General features: G+C 45.0%; 1 long non-coding RNA gene across 2 annotated transcripts; it reads left to right on the plus strand.

Annotated features, from left to right (window-relative positions):
* Positions 1–5,481: 5,481 nt before the first annotated feature.
* Positions 5,482–19,483, plus strand: LOC138822491 (uncharacterized). Of its 2 annotated transcripts, XR_011370479.1 has the most exons (4): positions 5,482–5,559; positions 5,846–6,069; positions 8,163–8,315; positions 19,360–19,483. It is a non-coding gene; the product is annotated as an uncharacterized lncRNA (long non-coding RNA). The 2 variants fall into 2 exon arrangements; XR_011370478.1 differs by having other exon boundaries at positions 5,493–6,069.
* Positions 19,484–20,772: the final 1,289 nt, after the last annotated feature.

The raw sequence follows: 20,772 nt of genomic DNA on the forward strand, positions 1-20,772 counted from the left end.
TGAGCTACAGGTCCACTTCTGGTTTTCTGGTGGTTTATTGGAGATGACTTTCATGAACTTTCCTTCGCGGGCTGGCTTTGAAACTCGATCCTCAGATCTCAGCCTCCTGAGTAGCTAGGATAGGTGTGAGCCACCACCGGCTTCTTACAGATCTTCTATATGGGAAAAACAACATGTAAGAATTGATTCATAGGCACTTCTTTTTTTTTCTCAGTCATAGTACTTGAACTCTGGGCCTGGGAGCTGTCCCTCAGCTCTTCAGCTCAAGGCAAGCACTCTACCATTTGAGCAGCCATGACACTTCTAGCTTTCTGAGTGATTTTTGGAGAAAAGTCTGTCACAGCCTTTCCTATCCAGACTGACTTTAAACCACCATCCTCAGCCTACTGAGTAGCTAGGATTACAGACATGAGCTACCAGCACCTGGCACATACTTGAAGTGTTGAATCAGGTCAATTGACTTGGAATGGACAAGCTTGACCTTTAACCTGCTCTGTGGGAGTTTTTGTTTGTGTGTATCATTTATTTCTATGGTTTAGAAAGCCTGTGCTTATACATCTTCAGACACACTTAGCAGAGATGGTTAATCAAGCCAGAAGCCAGGGGCCATCCCAAGATGCTAGTAAGCACTACTTTGAAACTCACTCATTCTCTCTGAGCTGACTTCCATCCATCACTCTTCTTTGGGGACAGGTTTCTGCAGAGATATAGTACCTGTGACTCTTGGCCTCATCTGGTATCAAACTGCTCTGTCATGAGAAACCTAGCCAAGGACCTTCTTTTTCTTTGCCCATCTTTCTAGATGGAAGTCAAGATTTCTGTCTCACAAAGCCAAAGGGCATGCTATTTGGAACCACAGTATCTGGTCCTACATGCAGTAAAGAGACTTCAGAATGTAACATCCTTGTTACAGCTGGATGCATTTTACCAAGGTGGTCTCATCCTTTTTCTGGCCATTGTTTAAATCACTGCAGGGCACTCATCTGCAGTGGAAAGATGCAGCAGCCTGGTTCTGTTGCATGATAGGAATGAGAGACTTCGCTGGAGGAGACTGTCTGCCAAGGCATCAAAGACTTGGAAAAAAGTCTACTTTTTGCCATTCTGGACATGGTTTCTGCATAGTCTGTAGGAATGGCCACCTGCCACCTTTGGGTATTATTTTCTCATTGGGGAAGTTGTGCCCAGCTGATTATTATTCAGAAACCAAAAGAGATAGATTCAAAACCTGGACTTAAGTCAGAGTCACTTCCAGGCTTGACTGCTTCCCACTCATGTCTTCCAGCTGTCATCTGGAGCTGCAGCTCCTTGTCATGGAGCCTTCTCCGTAGACTGCTCACACATGCATTTGTTTCACCCAGGGCAAAGAGTATAGGAGAAGGAGAGAGAGAAGGAGAGAGCAAGAGAGAGCAAGAGAAAGAGATCCTACTGTGAGAGCAACGGCTATTTATATTGCAATCTGAACAATGATATCTCTCATTTCTGCCATGTTCTATTCACTAGAAATAACTAGACATGGCAATATCAGAAAAATGTGAGATTGCAAGGGATTGTCGAGATTGGTATGGTTTTGATCTGGAACTTCCTTTCAGAGTGTGTTCCCTTAAGGGGATCTGCTCAGCTAATAGGCTCATGGGTCCTGAAAGGAAGGGACTATGTACACTTCATCTATGCTCTGTCATATTTAGTGCCTGAATGAGCCTGTGCCCAAGATACTTGGTCCCAGGGAGGGTTGGGTATGCCTGGCATTGGTTGGAACCACCCCAAGGCTAAGGGCCACTGAATGGGACAGGAAACAAAAAAGGAAATTCAGAAAAGAGCCTAAGAGACATATAAGACATGAAACAGCCTCATGTCTGTGAAGAGTCTAGGGAATCTAGGGAGAACTTTATGGAAAAAAGATAATGGTCCAGTATTTTCTACCATTTGGAATTTTCCAGTCATGCCAGTGTACTCCTGTATTTCTGTCAGTCAGAACACTGAGGCAGCGAGAACATAAATTCCAGAATAGTTTGCGCTATATCACCCAATTCTATCTCAGGAAGGAAGGAAGGGACAGACAAAAGGGATGAATTATTACAACAAGCACATGAAGAGAAAAGGAGGAACTAGTAAAGAAAAGGAAGGGTAAACAAAGGAAAGGAAGGGGGGAGAGAATTCAAAGAATCAAGAATAGGGAAAAAGTATATGTTGGGATGTCTAAATAACCCTCATGTATGACCCAACAATGATAACTGTCAGCAACTACTTATGGAGACTTTTTGAAAAAGAAAGAATGAAGTAGTAGGTGACAATATTTGACAAAATGAAATAGGGTTATGGAGGAACAGCTCTCTGAGATTCATCTGTAAGTGAACTTCCTGCATGTTTTAGGGGGAAGAGGGTTTTTTTTTAGAACTAAATCTTGCTATGTAGTCCAGGTTGAAGTGTAACTCACTATAAAGGCCAAGATGGCCTCAATCTCTGAACCTCCTGCCTCTACCTTCTGCATTCTGTGTTTGTGAATAAGGCTTTATTACACCCAGCTCCTTTTTAATGCTGCTGTTGTTGCCAGTCCTGGGACTGGAACATAGGGGCTGAGTGCTGTCCCTGAGATTTTTTTTTGCTTAAGGCTAGCTCTCATCCACTTTGAGGCATAGGGACACTTGAGGTTATCTTGTCATTTTCAAGAAGAGTCTCATGGACTTTTCTGCCCAGGCTGGATTCAAACCAAGATCCTCAGGTCTCAGCCTCCTGAGTAGCTAGAATTACAGGTGGGAGCCACCAATGCCTGACAAATCATTAATTATTTTCCCTTAAAAAGAACTCTCAAGTTGCTGGGTAGTGGTGGTTCATGTGTAAAATCCTAGCTAAAGAGGCTTCGATGTGTGGATAGCAGTTGAAAGCCTGCCCAGCTAGGAAAGACCATGATACTGTTATCTCCAATAAACCACCAGAAAACCAGAAGTGGCACTGTGGCTCAAGTGGTAGAGTGTTAGGCTTTAGCTGAAGAACTGAGGGACAGCACCCAGGTCTGTCCAGAGTTCAAGCTCCATGGCCAAAAATAAATGAATAAATAAATGAAATAAAGAATAAAAGACCTCTCAAATGAAATAAACTTCAGGTCCATGGTCCATAAAATAGGAGTCTGCCTCTGAGATAAGACATATTTTGTGTATGGTTTTTATTAGAACAATTATAGACATATTAAAATCTGAGACAATGGTACTAAAAAATGTAAAAGCAAGATACTTTATTTCTAACCTGTGAGGGATAAATAAAGATTGAAAAAAGTGATTAAGCGAATCAAAAACAGTAAAAAAGAGGTACAAAGCATCACAGGAACCAATTCAAACTGGAATCAGAAATGAGAATGGCAGATGTGGACAAAACTATGACTTCATCTTGGATGTCTGGTCTCTCTTCTCAAGTGGAAAGACATTTTTGAGTTGAATCGTTACAAAATCTCCATATCTCAGGCTCCCTTGCAATTAGATGTAGACCATGCTATGTGAAAAGGACAGTGTTATAATTTCTGTACAAGGATAGTCTCTGTAATAACCCGTGGTGCCCCAAAAATCAGCGGGGGCCAATAGTGTTGTCCCATGGTCCAGCCTGCTGGAAGGAGAGCGGCATCAAGATTCAAGCCTCACAACTCCACAGACCCAGCCCCTGGATAGAGCAGGGTATTGAGAGACTGATGTCACCACCCCAAGGGGCACTGGAGGGGCGTGCCATGGCTGGGACATGCCACTGAAAGGGGTGGAGCATGCCACCAAAAGGGGGAGGGGCATGCTCCTGGAGACATGCACATAGTGAGCTGCCTATTGGAATTGGACTTGGGCAGCTTGGGGGATGAGCACTAATGTCAGTTTGAAACCTGACTGTGGGACAGGGCTGCAGCCTATCTGGGTGTATATAGGCTGCATGCTCCAAGGCCAGGGAGGACGTTAGGGGGAAAACACATTGGGAGGGAGAAGGGAAGAGTCCGGAGGACAACTGGACTCCTGTGGAGAGGGGAGTCCAGAGGAGACCAGGTGTCCTGAAGAGAGGAGAGAAGGGAAAGACCAGGAGTCCTGAGGCAGGAACTGAGTGTGGAGGAAGGAGAGGAGTGGGAGTGGAGGGAGAGAGATGGCAGGAGGGGAAAGCCTGCTGCAGTAGGGCAGGGTAGGCTTGTGGAGGACAGGGCAAGCCTTGAGAGGCCATTTGGGGCTTCTCGAGGGGCCACTTGGGACCTCCTTGAGAGGTCCTTTGGGGCTTCTCGAGGAGCTATTCAGGGACTTTTTTTTTGTAGTCCTGTTGTGGGCCTGAGCTCTGGGCCTGGGCACTGTCCCTCAGCTCTTCAGCTCAAGGCTAGTGCTCGACCACTTGAGCCACAGTGCCACTTCCGGCTTTTTTCTTTTTGTGTATGTGGTGCTGAGGAATCGAACCCAGGGCCTCATGCATGCAAGGCAAGCACTCTACCACTGAGCGACCTTCCCAGCCCCCCGGCTATTCTTCTTTTTGCTTATATGGAGCTGCGGAATCGAACCCGGGTCTCAAGTATGCAAGGCAAGCGCTCTACCACTGAGCCACCTTCCCAGCCCTTCAGGGATTTCTTGAGGGGACATTTGGAACATCCTCCGGAGGTCACTCAGGACCTCCTGGAGGGACCTGTTGGGACCTCCTATGGAGGTCATTCGGGGCCTCCTCTGGAGGCCATTTGGGACCATCCTCTAGAGAGGCCTGTGGACAGTGGAGAGGTCTGCATGTGGGGGAAGAAGGGAAGAAAGGGAAAAGCCTTCCCCTTTGGAGGTTTGGAGCTTTGGAGATCTGAGGTTTGTAGGTTTGTGGACCGACTAATTTGTGGTTTGCAGACCAACCAATAAAGGTTGGAGTGTCAGGACTGCCTATTGGAGGTTTGGTGGTTGAGGCTGCTCTTGGTTCTGGGTATCTAACCCAGGACAAGGTAGTCTCAAGACACCTTTCTGGTGTAAATAGTGTAAATAAATTTCTTTTGTTCACTTCTCACTGTGCCTCCATGGATTGTCTCACTCTCTGGGGTTCATCAATACCCCACTGGGTGATGTCCTCACAGGGGTTTTCTTAGGATGCCCAACCCCGAAGATGAGGGCCACTGGCCAATGTCCTCATGGTTCCCACATGGCTGTCATGGTAGCAGTAAGAGCATCCTCCCATGTGCCCAGTGTTGTTGGCAACAGACTTCCTGGCCCAAGTACCTAACTGCCAGAGGGTGTGCACTGGGCTCTGATTGGTTCACTTCCTCACTGATGTCAATGGCCTGACTTGTGATTGGTCCATTTCCCCCGACATCACAGGGCATTGTGAGGCGTGCCCAGCAGGGTACATATGAGGCAGCTTCTCTCCAGCTTTTTCAGTTACAGCACTGGGAGCTTTTACTTGGTGACCCGCTAACCTAGAGCTACTTGGTTACTTTCATTGGGTGTGGGGGGGGGGTGGTGGTTGTGTTGTTTGGGTTTGGGGAATTCATTTACTCATCTGGGGGTTGTGTTTACTTTGTTAGTAGTTTACCTTCCGTTTCTTAAGATTTATTAGTTGTCAACTTCATTGAGATCATCTTAGGTAATTCTTAAGCTTGATCACTTGCCATCCCAGGGGCAAGATGTTAATGTACAACTTTAGTTCCTCCCCAAAGGAGGAGGAGATCACTGTCATTGGACAGTACAACTTGACAGAGATCATCGGTTATGGCAGCTGTGGCTATGTGAAGCTGGCCCATCACTGCCTCACAGACACCACAGTGGCAGTCAAAGTTCTCCCAAAGAACGATCTAAAAAGCCATGAGATAGAAAATGAAGTAGCCATTGTGAAGAGTGTATATCACCCACACATCATACTATTGTTCCAGGTGATGGAGGATGAAGACTGTGTGTACCTTGTCACTGAGCTGGACACTCGGGGCTATCTCTTGGGGTGGGGCAATAAATCCCCTTGCAGTCACCTATTAGAATATGAAGCCAAGAGATTGTTCAAGCAGATCACGAGTGATGTTCACTACATTCATGAGAACAGAATTGCACACTAGACCTGAAGGCCGACAACGTCCTATTGGATACCAATTGCAATGTCAAGGTCAGTGATTTTGTCATTAGCATCAGGGTGACAGGGAAGTTGCTAAAGGGGGGTTTGTGGAGCCTTGCTATTCCACCCCCTGAAATGTTCCTACAGAACATGTTCAATGGGTACAAGGTGGACATTTGGGAACTTAGGCGTGCTTTTGTATATGATGACAATGGGAAAGTTCCCATTTGAGGGGAATAAAATGACTCAGATACGGAAACAAATCCTAGAGGCCAGGTACACCGGTCCCCTTTACCAACTGCAATGGGACATGATCTCCTTCCTAAACTGCTGACTGTGGGCTTCAATCTGAGGCCTGCTATTGAGGAGATAATGGAGCACTGATGGCTGACTCTAGGTGTGGGATTTGGCCTGCTTCCTGATGAGCCACTTTCCAGCAAGCTGGACCCCATTATTGTCACAGTCATGGGCAACATGGGGTACACCCTAGCTGGTATTGAAAGGACATTCCAGGACAGAGCATTCAATGAAGCCATGGGCACCTACCTGCTCATCCAAGAAAACTTGAAGGAGAATACCAGAAGTGTGGAATAAAAAACGATGCCTTTGGCTAGTCCACCATGCACACCTCCTGATGACAATCCCACCAGCCCTCTCCACGAAAAAGAGTCACTTTTTCTTCAGGATATAACACCTTCAGCTTGTCCTCAAAATTTCAGTTACCTCTTGAGAGCCCGAAGTGCCAGTCTGCCTGTCCTTCCACTCTACACCCTGCAGAGCTCCAGTTCCAGCTACATTTGGGGCCTAGATTCTTTTAGCTGGTCGGGCACACTAGACATTTTCCACCCAGTGAAGACAGTGGTTGGGAAGGAATTAACTATTGATTTGTAAGATTTCTCAATTCCTATTCTTTTATTTTTTTCCTTTTGTTTGTTGTGTGTATGTGTTTGTGAATGTGTGCTGCTACACCTCAGTGCTTTTTTTCTTATGCTCTATTTCCTTTGCCTTCTCTGTTCTCTCTCCACTTTTCTCACCTTCTCCCTGCCCCTGCCCACCATTTTTCTTCCTTTGTTTTCATTCCTCCCATAACTACTCCTATTCTACTTCTCCTGTTCCTCTTCTTGATGTTCTACTACTACCCTCTACCATTCCCTCTCACTCTCTCCCTGCCCTTGAATCTGTCTCTCTCTCCATCCACCTCCCTCACTCCTCCTCTCTCTGTGCACTTCTCCCTTTTTTCCCTCTTTCCCTTTCTCCCTCTCTGTCTTCCTCTTTTTTTCTTTCTCAGTTTTCATGGCTATGTCTGGTTCTCTCCTGCTTGAGTTACAGTTCAGGCTTGCATTTCTCTATTTCCTTGAAGATGGAGATTTCCCAGACTTGCTGTAAATGCAGTCTTCAAGGTGTCACCTTGGGAGATAGGTAGGATTACAGACAAGAGCCTACAGCATCAGGGAATGCAATTGGCTTTGTTAATCTGGTGTGGCAAAGGTTAGTTTCTCTATTTTGAAAGGGGATTTGTGTATTTATGTGAGGGACAGCTGTGTAAGAGTCACCTTACAATTGTTTGTGGAACCTGTTGCAACAAGGAGAAGTACAAGTTGTCATGTCCAAAACGAGCTTTACAACGTCGGTGTAGGGGGGGAGGGGGGGAAGGAGAAGGATTGGGATTGGGGGTTAGGGGGGAGGCTGGGAAGGGATGTGAAGGGTAAACAAAGGAGGAGGCTGCAATGCTTGGTAAGAAATGTATGCATTATCCTGCCCATGTAATTGTAACTCCTCTGTACAGTATGTTCACAAATAAAATTAAATTAAATTAAAAAAAATTGTTTGTGGAAGGAAGGGGTGATGGGTTGGTGTAAATGGACAGGGAAGGATGACATGTGCACTGTACAAGTACACTGAGAGGTGTCAGATTCTTAGTGGAGACTCTATGAGTCCCCAGAGAGGCCCCCTTTCCCAGAGCACCCAGCTTGTACATGGTGCATCTGTTTCCCAGTAAAGACTTTAGCAGAGCCCAATTTTTCTCCTTGGGGAATAAAGAATGCTATCAGAGCCAAGTTTAAATATTTGAACATTCTGAACATCAAGAGGCCATTTTTGGAATCACAAAGTGTATGATTTAAAATACATTCCCTTCTTTTCAGCTAGAGGTGATCAAGGAACAGGAGACCTGAGGAATCATGGAGATAAACTGGGATCTGTTTAAGGACATAGCCTGGATGGACTTTGGTTGTATATGGACCACACCCGTGGTTGGGTGGCCTGGGATGACTGCTTCCCCACAAGAACAAAATTCGGTAAGATGTGAGCCTTCACACTAGAATATTTGTATTGGTTCACCCAGGGCATTAGAATTGCACACAGAGGCAGTGCTGAGGATTGATATTGCCTTTGGGTGCCAAGTGTGTGATGGGGAGGAGTTGGGCAAACCTGGCCTTTTCTATGTGTACACTGGGTCAGGTGGCTGAACCCGCAGAGTAGACTAATGAGATTAGCAGTAAGAAGAGGGCTGGAGCTCCTGATAGATCAGTGGTAATGCTCAGGGGTATTTGGGAAGCAATGCTATTCTCAAAGAATGAGATGGGTTTCCTGTGAGAGAAGCAATAAGGGTCCAAATAGGCAAAGGATGCATAACTGGTTTAAGACAGGGTTGATACTGATGCTGAAAGAGACCTGAGGAGGAATGTAAGGAATGCTGAACTCATGGAACAGTGTTCAGTGAATAGGGTGGGTGGGGAAGGAAGTACTATTAATTTCCATGATTTCTCAATGCTTTTTCTTGTCTTTTTGTTTGTTGTGTGTATGCATTTGGGAGTGTGCTGGCTTGAACTTTGTTCTTTTTCTCTTTCTCAGTGTCCTTTTCCCTCTGTGGCCTTTCCTTGGGCCCTCCTCCCCTCTAATGTCTTTAATCTCTCCTTTTTTACACCCTCTCCTTTTCTCCTCCCTCTAATCTTTCTCTTCTCCCTATCCCATTTCTTCTCACTCAATCCTTTCTCCTGAATTTGTCTCTTTGTCTCTCTGTCTTTAGGTATGTATGCATGTCCCTCTGTTTTTCTCTCTGTCCATTTTCCTTCTCCCCCTCTTTCCCTTTCTCTCTCTTGAGTGTGAATGTGTTTCTGGCTGATGTTCTACCAGTGGAGTCACTCTTCTAGTCCTGATTTTCTACTGAGTTGGACATGGAGTCTGCTCAAGCTGGCTTTATCTACAGTCTTCTCAGTGTCAGCGTGTGCAGTAGTTAGGATTATACAGGTGAACCTCCAGCACCTAGAATTTGTGAATCTGGTACAGCACAGGTTGGTTTCTCTGTAATTACAAAAGGAATTTGTATACTTGTATGAGGGACAACTTAGAAATGTTTGGGGGAAGGAAAGGGTGTTGGGTTGGGCTGCTGTGGAAAATGGACAGAGAATTACATTTCCATAATACAAGGGTTTCAGCACTGAGACATGTCAGATTCTTAGGAGAGACCCTTTGAGTCCCCAAAGATGCTTCCAGTTGACACCCCCCTTCCCCAGAGCAGCAGGCTTTGGACATGGTGTTTCCTTTTCCCTGGCAGTTCTCAGGGGAAGCCTCTAGGTCTTATGGAAGAAGAGTAGGGCCTGATTATTGTCCTAGGGCACATAGTGTGGAGGAAGCTGTTTCAAATATTGCCACACTATAAACCTCCAGAGCCCATTTTTGAACCAAAAAATGTAGGAAATATAATACTTTTCCTTCCTATCAACTAGAGGTGGAGAAACCTTTGAATGAGCAAGAGACCTAAGAAAGAATGAAAATATAGGAGCATGTGGATGGAGATGAGTACATGCAGACATGAGCAGAACTTCAGTAAGATTAGATATGAACCTCCACCACTGGGATATTTGTTCAGCAGGACATTAGAGGACACAGAGGAAGTACTGAGGGTGATTCTGCCTTTGGGTGACAGGTGTGTGATGAGGAGGAATTGGACACATTGGACCTCTGCTGTATGTTCACTGGAGTCAAGAGGCTGAGCATGTAGGGCAGACTGATGAGATTTGCAGCAGGAGAAGACTGAGGCTCCCAGTGAAACAGGGTATACCTCTGGGTTATTTAGGGAACAGAGCTCTTCCCAGAGAATAAGATAGGATTTTTGTGACAGAAGCACTGAGAGCCAAAAGTATACAAGAAATGGGCACCTTGCTGATAGACAGGGCTGACCCTAATGCTGAAGGAGAGCTGAGAGTAGGAAACTAGGGACACCTGAATTCCACATGGATCATTGTTCAGTGAAGTGGGTGGGTCGGGAGAGAAGAACTGTGAATTTCCATGGTTTCTAAGTTCTTTTTCTTTGTCTCAGGCGTCCTGAAATGAGGGAGTAGACTTCAGTTCATGTCAGTGGGTTTGTCTTGAGGCTAGTTTCTAGTAGTCCCAGAGCAGTAGAGAGGGTGCCTAATGTATGGAAAGGCTTCCCAGAGGAGGAACAGGTTATTTGGTGTGTGTACACCATCTCCATATGTAAGATTGAGGGGCAGAAACTTCAGGCAAAGGGCTTGGAAACACAGGTGGGGAGACCACGAGGCAAGGGTGACAGGGGCTGTGGAGAGGAGTCATGGGAAAACAGTGGGAAAGAGCTTTGACCATGTATGGCAGTATACTTGTTGAATAAGTGTGTGAGGGAATAGGTAGGCTTTCATTCAATGGACATTTACTGAGTGCCCACAGGATCAGTCACATCATGCTGAAGACTGACAGAATGCTGGGAACAGCATAAAAATACCTCTCTTTGTGAGTTTACACTCAAGCATGGAGAATGAGAATACCCAAACTTTACAAAAATACCACATAGTATATATGAAAATGAAGATTAAGGCAGAAAAATTCAGGATGAGTGTTCGAAATACTCTATGTTTTTGTGCGTTTGCAGATGTGTGTTGTGTACACATGTGCACAAGGTTTTATTTTTAAGTATCAGAGGAGACCTTTTTGGCAAGGGGGTTTTGGGGAAGGATAGGGGATTGAGCAGCTGGGTGTTGGGAAAAGCATTCCAGGCAGTTGGAATAGCAGTGGCCCCCAGCTGGTACAGTACAAATGCCAGTGTGGCTGCAGCAAGGAAGCCTGGGCTCAGTGGAGAGAGACAGGATCAGAGAAGCCTCCTTCACCAAAGGAGGCTGTGGGCAGAGGGGTGACCCATCATGCTTCAACAATGTCCTGTAGTTCTCCTGTCTATTCTAAAGCCACATTTCTTCCAATATGAAAGGGTATGTTTGATATTGGTGTTCCTCTGCCTGTATTACTTCATGAAACTGAGTGTCCTCCAGTTCCATCCATAGTGTCTGAGTGTTGGTTTCTTTTTTCTGGTTCCTTTTTGGTGCTTGAATTAGGGCCAGTAAGTGGTCCCTGAGCATTTAGCTCAAGGCTAACACTTTACCTCTTTGAGGCACAGCTCCATTCCTGGTTTTCTGATGGATATTTGAAGTAAGAGTCTCATGGACTTTCCTGCCTGGGCTGGCTTTGACTTCAATCCTCCTATCTCATGTATAGTTAGGATGACAGGCAGCAGCCACCAGAGCCAGGAAAATTTATTGTTTATTTTTTTAGGCTGAATAATGTACTACAATATGTATGTACTGTCTTTTTATTGGTCCAGTGATTGACACTTGAATGATACCCTATATTATTGTGAATGGTGCTACAGTAAAAACAACATGCATGCAGATAAAAAAGTATTCTATGGCTGGCTGCTGCCAGGTCATTATTAAAATCTATCCTGTGTAGGAAAGTGCATGACCCCAGAAAACTTGGAAGTGGAGCTGTGGCTTAAGGAGTAGAGCACTCACCTTGAACATGGACTTCAAGCCCACGTATTGGCCTGTGCTTGCACCCACCCACACTCATAAACAGACAGAGAATAGTATGCTGTGGGTTGTGTTTACAAGGATGATTTTGGGAGGGACAGGGAAGGGGGAATGGGAAGACCAGCTAGGGACAGGGGCAGGGGCCTAGGCTGCAGTGGTGTCATCTAGGCAGAGAGAAATGGTTCTCTTCTGGAAATGGAAGATGACTATCTTAATATTGATGCTTTTTATAAGCAAGTAGTAATCGTACACAGGACATGACACACACTGATCAAACAAACCTCACCTTCCCCCTTTTCATCCCTCCTTCCCAACCTCTGGCCAGCACTAGTCCATGGTCAACATTATTCTCTACATATCTGAGCGATCCTGGGCCATTTGTCTCGATAACTTTACTTAATCTTTGCTTCCATTTGTCACGAAATGATAGCTTTCCAATCACTGTTATGCTTGGAAAATTCTCCTTTGTGTGTGTTTGTGTGTGTGTGTGTGTGTGTGTATGTGTGTGTGAGTATGTATGTGTGTGTGCATGTATATATGTGTGTGAAAGAGAGAGACCATTACCAATTTCTCCATTGATAGACATTTAGACTGAATCTATACCTGAGCTGCTATAAATAATCTAGAAATAGACATATTATAATTGTACTTGAGTTCATGTATTTATTTAGAGACCTTCAAACTGTTTGCCATAATGCTTGTATCAATTTACAATCTGTCTGACAGGAGTTCTCTCTTCATCCTGGCCAGCATGTGTTATCTTTCTATCATTTTGATTTTTTAAAAGTTTTCCAGCATGGCTATAGACACTGGACATTTTTTCATATATTTTTGCCTATTTGCATTTCTTCTTTTTGGAAATTTCTATTCAGATCATTTACCCCTGTCTCTTTTTTTTTTTTGCCAGTCCTGGGTCTTGAACTTGGCCTTGGCACTGTCTCTGAGCTTCTTTTGCTTGAGGCACTCTACCACTTGAGCCACAGCTCCATTTCTGGCTTTTCTATGTATGTGGAACTGAGGAAGCAAAAGCAGAGCTTTGTGCATGCTAGGTGAGCACTCTACCACTAACGCACATTCTGAGTCCTGTACAATTACTTATAGAATATAAAAACCTAATTAGGAAAGATTCTATCTTCCTTCAAGAGCCATTAAGAGTTCCATCCTGCATCATAATAGTTAGTAATGACTTATTAAGAATAACACCTTGGGAACTTTTCCACTTCCGGCAATTGACAATGGTGGCTGTTCCATAAACATATTTGGAAAATAATGTCACTGAAACCTTTTAAAAATGAAATAAAATACAAAATAAAAACATTGCTATGGGCAAACTCAGATAAACAGAGAGTCCTTTACAGAGCAATGGCAGACAAGAACTTGAACTACTCAGCAACAGTTATGGTAAGGTCTCAGCCCTTCGGACCTCATGGTCTTATCCTAAGGTTAAACTTGGCATCTTTTTAAAATCCTATTTGTGCCAGGTACTGGTGGCTCACACCTGTAATCCTAGTTCCTTGGGGGACTGAGATCTGAGGTTCTAGGTTCAAAGCCACCCTGAGTAGAAAGCCCATGAGACACTTATCTTCAGTTAACCACCAGGAAACTGTAAGTGGCATTGTGGCTCAAAGTGGTTGAGCATTAGAGCTCAGGAATAGTGCCCAGGCCCTGAGTTCAAGCCCGCACATGACCAAAAAACATACGAACATCAATTTGTTTGGTTTTGAAACAATGTAAATAATTTCAAATTGATGACATTTTAATTTCAAAGCAAATGAATAACCCTTCAAGAGACAAGAGGCAGGAACTCCACCCACCCTGACTCAAAAGGCCTTGAAAGTGAGTTGTGACAAAATGTAGTAAAAACAGCCAGTACAGGATAGGGTTGACTGGCAAATCCTCCTGCCACCACCTAGTCAATTATGAAGCCAGGAGGCTGTTCAAGCAGATGGTGAGTGCTATGCAATACCTTCACAAGAACGAAATCACACACAGATACCTGAAGCCCAGGAACATCCTGTTGGATGGCAAATGCAATGCCAAAGTCAGTGATTTGGGGCTGAGCATCACGGTGTTGCTGGGGCAGTTGCTAAAGGGGTTTTGTGGAGCCTTGATATTCAGACCTCGTGAAATGTTCCTTTACAAAATGTATGATGTCTATAAACAGGACATTTAGATCCCAGGTATGCTTCTGTATGTGAGGACAACAGGAAAGTTCCCATTTGAAGGGAGGAAGATGGCAGACATGGCTACACATCCTTGAGGCCATGTACACAGCTCCCTTTTATCTATCTGCGAAGAGACACAATCTACTTTCCAAACTGCTGACTGTGGATGTCACTGAGAAACCCATGGCTGGCTGTAGATGTGGGGTTTGGCCTGCTTCCTGATGAGCCACTGCCCAGCAAGCTGGACTCCATTAGTGTCACAGTTCTGTGTGACATGGGGTACAATATAGCTGACATTGAAAAGGCAATCCAGGACAGGGCATTCAATGAAGCCATGAGTACTTATCTGGTCATCCAAGAAAACTAAAAAGAGAGTGCCAGAAGTGTGGAGTGGAAAATGATGACTTTAGCTATTCCACTGTGTACAACTCCTCAGGAACTTTGCACTAGCCCTCTCTCAATGAAGGGGAGTCAGCTTCGCTGCACAACTTAACACCTTCAGTTTGCCCTCAGAATTTCAATTGCCAGATGATAACAAACAGTTGCCTCTGAAGAGAGGCCAAGGTCCTAGTCTGCCTGTCCTTCCACTCTGCTCCCCACAAAGCTCCAGTACTAGCTTAATCTGGGGCCAGGATTCTTTTAGCTGGCTGAGCAGACTAGAGAGTTGACACTTGGTTGAAAATGCCCTTCCCTCTTGGCAGCCACACGGGGAATCCATAGCCTCCAGATGGAATAAGTGATGGGGCTAGAAGAGTGTGGCTCACAGGATAGTCACCATTTTTCACAAACTCTGGTACTGTGTGAAGCCCAAAAACTAATGTCCACAGCTTAAGAACAAAGCTGTTCCAGAGAAAGATGTGCAGAACTCTGCCACAGCACTAGGGTGTGGAAAATCAGAGAGATGTGGAATTGAAGAGCTGCAGGAGGGGAGGGAGTCATACAGGAAGTTCACACTGCTGTGTGCCCAGAATCCTCAGCAAAGGTCTCAATCCAGCATAGCCAGGCATAGTCCTAGCATAGCTAGGGGGTTCTCCAGCTAGCATTCTTTCTAGTGAAAGGACAGCTGACAAGGAGCTGACTTTTAAATTTTGAAAAGTAGGCTGAAATGTGGCCTCAAGCTGTCTGTACCTTCTGAGCTTGGTGAATACACCTCAATCCCTTACTTTCAAGTAATGTCACTTTATTAAACAACTTTTCCCATTTGTCTCCGAACACTAAGGTGTTTGTGTCCCAAATGCTGCAGTAGGTCATCATCTCACCTTCCAGATATGTTGCATATTTTCCTACTTATTTACCTAGTTTGTTTACTTAGGTTTAAAGTGAGGCCCTTGGGCTTCAGGGGGATCTTAGGGGAAGGTGGCATCCTGGACTCGTTTCTCCTTTGGCAGTCTCTAGGTGACTGTGTACAACTCCTGAGAACACTATTTACTCTGGCTGGGTCGAAACTCAAGGGCACATCTTCATTGGGAAAATAGAACTGTCTCCATGGACCATGAGAGTAGTTTCTGCCCCAACTTTCCTCCATTTTAATGCAGTTTCTTGTGTGTTCTGTCTACACCTAATCACCATTCTAACATTATGCCATCATCCAAAAGTCCCTTATTTCAGACTTATTTACTCACAGTAAAAAAAAAAAATAGTAAATTTTAAAGACCCGATTTCCTACACAGGTTACTTACAATTGCAACTGCCCTGGGAGTCCAAATTTCTCTAATGGGAATCAGAGTGCTGAGGGAGCTGAGTTTCAAATTTGAGAACATTCTGAGCAAACAGAGTCCCTGGTTACACTGGAAAAGTGTATGAATTAAGCTAATTTTCTTTCCTTTCAGGTAGAGGTGTATAAACATGTTAAAAAACAAGAGACCTGAAAAAGCATGGATATATAGTGATATCTGTGGATGGACCAGGCCTGGGATGACTGTGTCTACACATGAGCAGATATTTGAATGAATCTGTCTCTCTGCCTCTGTCTCTGTCTCTATCTCTCCTCTCTTTCTCTTTCAGTTTGCATGTACATCACAGGTGCTCTACCACTTGATTCCAACCTCCAAGCCTGCATTTCTTTTTTTGTGTGTGAAAATACTGTACAGAGGGGTTAAAATTACATGGGCAAGATAATGAGTACATTTCTTATCAAGCATTGTAGTCTCCTCCTTTGTCTCCCCTCACATCCCTTCCCATCCTTCCTCCGCCCCCCCAGTCAATCCTACCTCCTCCAATCCTCCTCTCCCCTCACCCCTACTCTGCCAAAGTTGTAAAGTTTGTTTTCAACATAACGACTTGTACATCGCATTGTTGCAATAAGTCCACCTGTATTCCCTATTTAAAAGATTTGTTTTTTTCCTTCCCCTCCACAAATTATACCAACATCAAATACAGTGAAAGCACGGGTTATACTGTTGGGGAGGGACATACAAAGCAACAAAGAAATAATCTTATGTGTTAGAAACAATCCCATGAAAGAAAAAAAAACATTTGAATACATACCTTAGGGTTCATTTCCCCATTACATCAACTTATCTGACTGTTTCTGCTTGACTCAGATATATACTAGTTATTGCAAATAAAGGAAACCATGGGACCTATGTTTCTTTGGGCCTGGCTTACTTCACTTAATATAATCTTTTCCAAGTCTTACCATATCCTAACAAATGGGGCAATGTCATTCTTTCTGATGGAGGCATAGAATTCCATTGTGTATATATACCACATTTTCTTGATCCATTCATCTGCTGAGGGGCATCTGGGTTGGTTCCATATCTTAGCTATGGTAAATAATGCTACAGTAAACATAGTTTCGCTAGTAGCTTTAGTGTGGTATTGTTTGTGAGCATTTGGGTAAATGCCCAAAAGTGGGAATGCTGGGTTATAGGAGAGGTCTATGTGGAGTCTTTTGAGGAACCTCCATACTACTATCCAAAGTGGTTGGACAAGTTTACACTCCCAAAAACAATGCAGTAAAGTTCCACTCCAGCATCTGTTGTTATTAGAGTTCTTGATTTTAGCCATCCTAACTGGGGTGAGGTGGTATCTCAATGTTGTTTTGATTTGCATTTCATTTATGGCTAGGGAGGTGTGTCAATTGGTCATGTGTCTATTGGCCATGTGTCTATTGGCCATACTTCTTTCCTCTTCAGAGAAGTTTCTCTTTAAGTCATTAGCCGACTTAATTGTTGGGCAGTTGTTTCTTTGAAGATTTGTTGTTGGGGGATTTAATTTTTTTTTTTTTGGGTCCGGTCATGGGGCCTGAACTCTGGGCCTGGGCGCTGTCCCTCAGCTCTTCAGCTCAAAGCTAGCGCTCTACCACTTGAGCCACAGCGCCACTTCCGGCTTTTTTCTTTTTGCTTATGTGGTGCTGAGGAATCGAACCCAGGGCCTCAGGCATGCAAGGCAAGCGCTTTAACCACTGAGCCACCTTCTCAGCCCCGGGGATTTAATTTTTTGAGTTCCAGGTATATTTTAGTTATGTGACCCTTGTCCGTTGTATGAAGACCTTCTCCCAATCCATGGGCTTTCTATTGATCTTGCTAGCTATGTCCTTTGCCATGCAGAAGCTCTGCAATTTCATGCACTCCCATTTGTCCAACCTTTCTTTGATTTGTTGAGTTTCTGGGTCTCTATTAAAAAAATTTGGACCCGTGCCAAGGAGACCTAGGGTTTCTCCTATTCTATCCTGTAATGTTTTCAGAGTGTCTGCTTTGACTCTGAGGTCTTTGATGCATTGGGAGTTGATTCTGTGCAGCATGATATATAAGGATCTAGCTTTAGTTTTCTACAAGTAGTTAACCAATTTTGCCAGCACCATTTACTGAAGAGGCTGTCTTTCTTCGATTCTATCTTTTTAGCTCCATTATTGAAGATTAGATGCCAAGCCTACATTTCTATGCTGTGTTTTTGCTGGCTTTAAGTACTCTGTTCTGGGTGTGAAGTTCTGGAATAGTTAGGATTTCCGTCTAGAACCATACATACATGGCAGTACTTTTGACCTTGTTCATCTGGTGAGACACAGGTTGGCTTTTCTAATGTGGAAAAAGGGATTTGTGTACTTGTCTGGGGGACAGCTGTGTGAGGGACAAGTTACAAATGGATGTTGAAGGGGGTTGTGGGATAGTGTGTACAATCAATAGAGAGGCAAGGCATGTATACTGTTCAAGACTGTCTGCACTGAGAATTGGGATATCTTGATAGAGATTCTGGGAGTCCCCTCAGAGGCCCCCAGGTGTCACCCCTTCTGCAGGGCACCATGCTTCAGCACAGTGCTTCCTTTCTCTTGGCTTTTCTCTGTTGAAGTCTCTAGGCCTCATGAGAAATAGCAAAGTACATTTTGTTCCCCTAGGGAAAAAAGATTACTGGGAGACCTGAGTCTAAAATATTAGAACCTTCTGAACATCCAGAGCCCAGTTTTAGCTCCACAAACTTTATGAATTAAAACATTACCCTTCCTTTCAGCACCAGGTGGAGAATCCTAGGAAGGAGCAGCAAGATACATGAGAGAGCATGGAGATATATTGGTGCCTGTGGATGGACGGGGCCTGGATGGACTTTGCCTATGGATAGGCCCTGCTTGATATGACTGTATTGGGACATGAGCAGAAATTCAGTATGTTTGGATATGATCCATCACTGGGTTATTTGTGTTCGCTTCTCCAGCGGCATTAGATTTCCACATAGCAAGTGCTTTTGTCTGATGCTGCCTCAGCTGACAAGCATGTAATAGGGAGGATTTCGGCACACCTGATTTTGCTATGTGTGCACAAGGGTCAGGAGGCTGAGCCTGCAAAGCAGCTGATGAGATTTGCAGCAGAAGGTGGGCTGTGACTTCTGTTGGATCAATGATCCAGCTCAGGATTATTTGGGGAATAGAGCACAGCTAACAGGTTGAGAATGTATTCCATTGAGAAGAAGCAATGCAGAACAAAAGAGGGCAAAGGATGGGCACCTTCCTGATAGGCAAGGTTGACACTGATGCTGAAAGACAGCTGAGAAGATGAAGCTAAGGACTCCTGAATTCCACATGGACCAGTCTCCAGTGAAGAGGGTGGATGGGAAGGGAAATAGTGTTATTTTCCTTATTTTCTCAGTCCTTTCCATTCCTTTCTTTTTGTTGTGGGTATGTATTTGTGAGTGTGTGCTGGTACTGGCACTTGAACTGGGTGATTTTCTCTGTGTCTCCTTTTCTCTCTCTTCTTTCTCCCCATTTCCTCTCTCCCCTTTTCCAGGTAACTTCCCTCCAGACTATTCATCTCTTCCTCTTCTTCCTCTTTTCCTATTCTCTTTCTTCTTCTCTTCATCTTCTCTTCCCTTCTCCCTTCCTCTGTCCTCATAAATCTGTCTTTTTCTTTCCTGCCTCTCTGTAGCGACCGTCTACTCGACCAGCGAGGAAAAACGACCACCACACCAGGAGTCTTCTCAGATCACGCTTTATTGGAGAGCCTTTTAGTTGTAGGAGAGCTTGGGCGCGAGAGAGCGTGCACCCGAAACACAGCCGCTTATATAGGAGAATCGGAACGCGGGTCTTTCTATTGTTGGTCGCCTGCCTTTCACCGTCACCAGGTGTCATGGGATTGGCTGGGGACTCTACCTGGCTCGCGCACGCGCACAGCCCAGGCGTCCCGCCAAGCACCGTCTGGGGTGGTTACCTCAAAGCTGCAAGGGAGTGGGCGGAGTCTCGCCTCGGCTCCCTACAGTTCCCCCTTCTTTGTTTTATGGCAACAGGTAAGAGTAGAGGTTGGGCCTCTGTCTAAGACATTAGGACCTTGCACTGGCCTTCGCCTGAGGGGCGCGCCTTCCCCAGTGATGACCAGGCCCGTCCGATGCCTTTTTTGCAGAGGTGGGATCTTGGGCATCAACCCACTTGCAACCCAGCATGCTCTTCTTGAGGAGATGAGAACCATCTCCTCAAGTGCAGTGCACTTGCCTTGCACCCTGTCCCAAATTGCAAATTGCATACCTGTCCCGGTGCAATGGGATCCCCTGATCCCTCGGGGTGCTAAGGCTATGCAGAATGGTAAGGCTTAACTGCCTCTTAGGGCCGACAGCCAAATCTGGGGTGAGGATCCACTCTCCAAAGCGGCTAATGCTTGCAAGATAACAACCTTGTCCCTTCTGGTTTGGGCTCGAAGGCGACAGACCAACCATAGGCAGACAACGCATCCTCCCAAGCAGCAGGCTAAAAACATTCCGACTCCCACCCGCTCTTTGGAAAAGGACACCGCAGAGGCAATCCAGTCAGTAAATTGTAACAGCCCACAGCATCATCGGTTTAGCTATCACAGGGATTGCTATTAGCACTGTTGCTAACAGCAGGAAGATCAGCTGCATCTTCAAGAGGGGGTTCTGTTGCAGTCTCCACCGGCCTGGTCAGTCTCGTTGGCACCCAGTGAGGTACTTCTTGACTCTGTGGAAAAACATAAACAGCTCCCCTGGATCTCATTATTACCGGATCCGGTCCATACCATTTATTATTAATAACATCCTTCCACATAACCATGTCTTTAGTATCCATGGAGTCTCTTGTCATATGCCGATCTGCGGCAGACTGATCGTTGTCATTTAGAATTAAAAAATTAAGGGTAAAGAGCGCAAGAGAAAGTCTTTCCCTGGGGGACGCGGACTCAGCAATTCCCCCTTTTTGTTTTTGAAGCATTTCTTTTATGCTTCTATTAGCACTTTCCACTATACCTTGTCCTTGAGGATTGTAGGGCAATCCGGTGGTGTGGGCAACCTGCATTTGTGCGCAAAAGGCGCGAAAACCATGGGAAGTATAAGCA

The sequence above is a fragment of the Dipodomys merriami genome, unplaced genomic scaffold (genome assembly GCF_024711535.1).
Source record: "Dipodomys merriami isolate MVZ:Mamm:240054 unplaced genomic scaffold, mDipMer1.0.p SCAF_1104, whole genome shotgun sequence".
NCBI classification, from domain to species: domain Eukaryota; kingdom Metazoa; phylum Chordata; class Mammalia; order Rodentia; family Heteromyidae; genus Dipodomys; species Dipodomys merriami.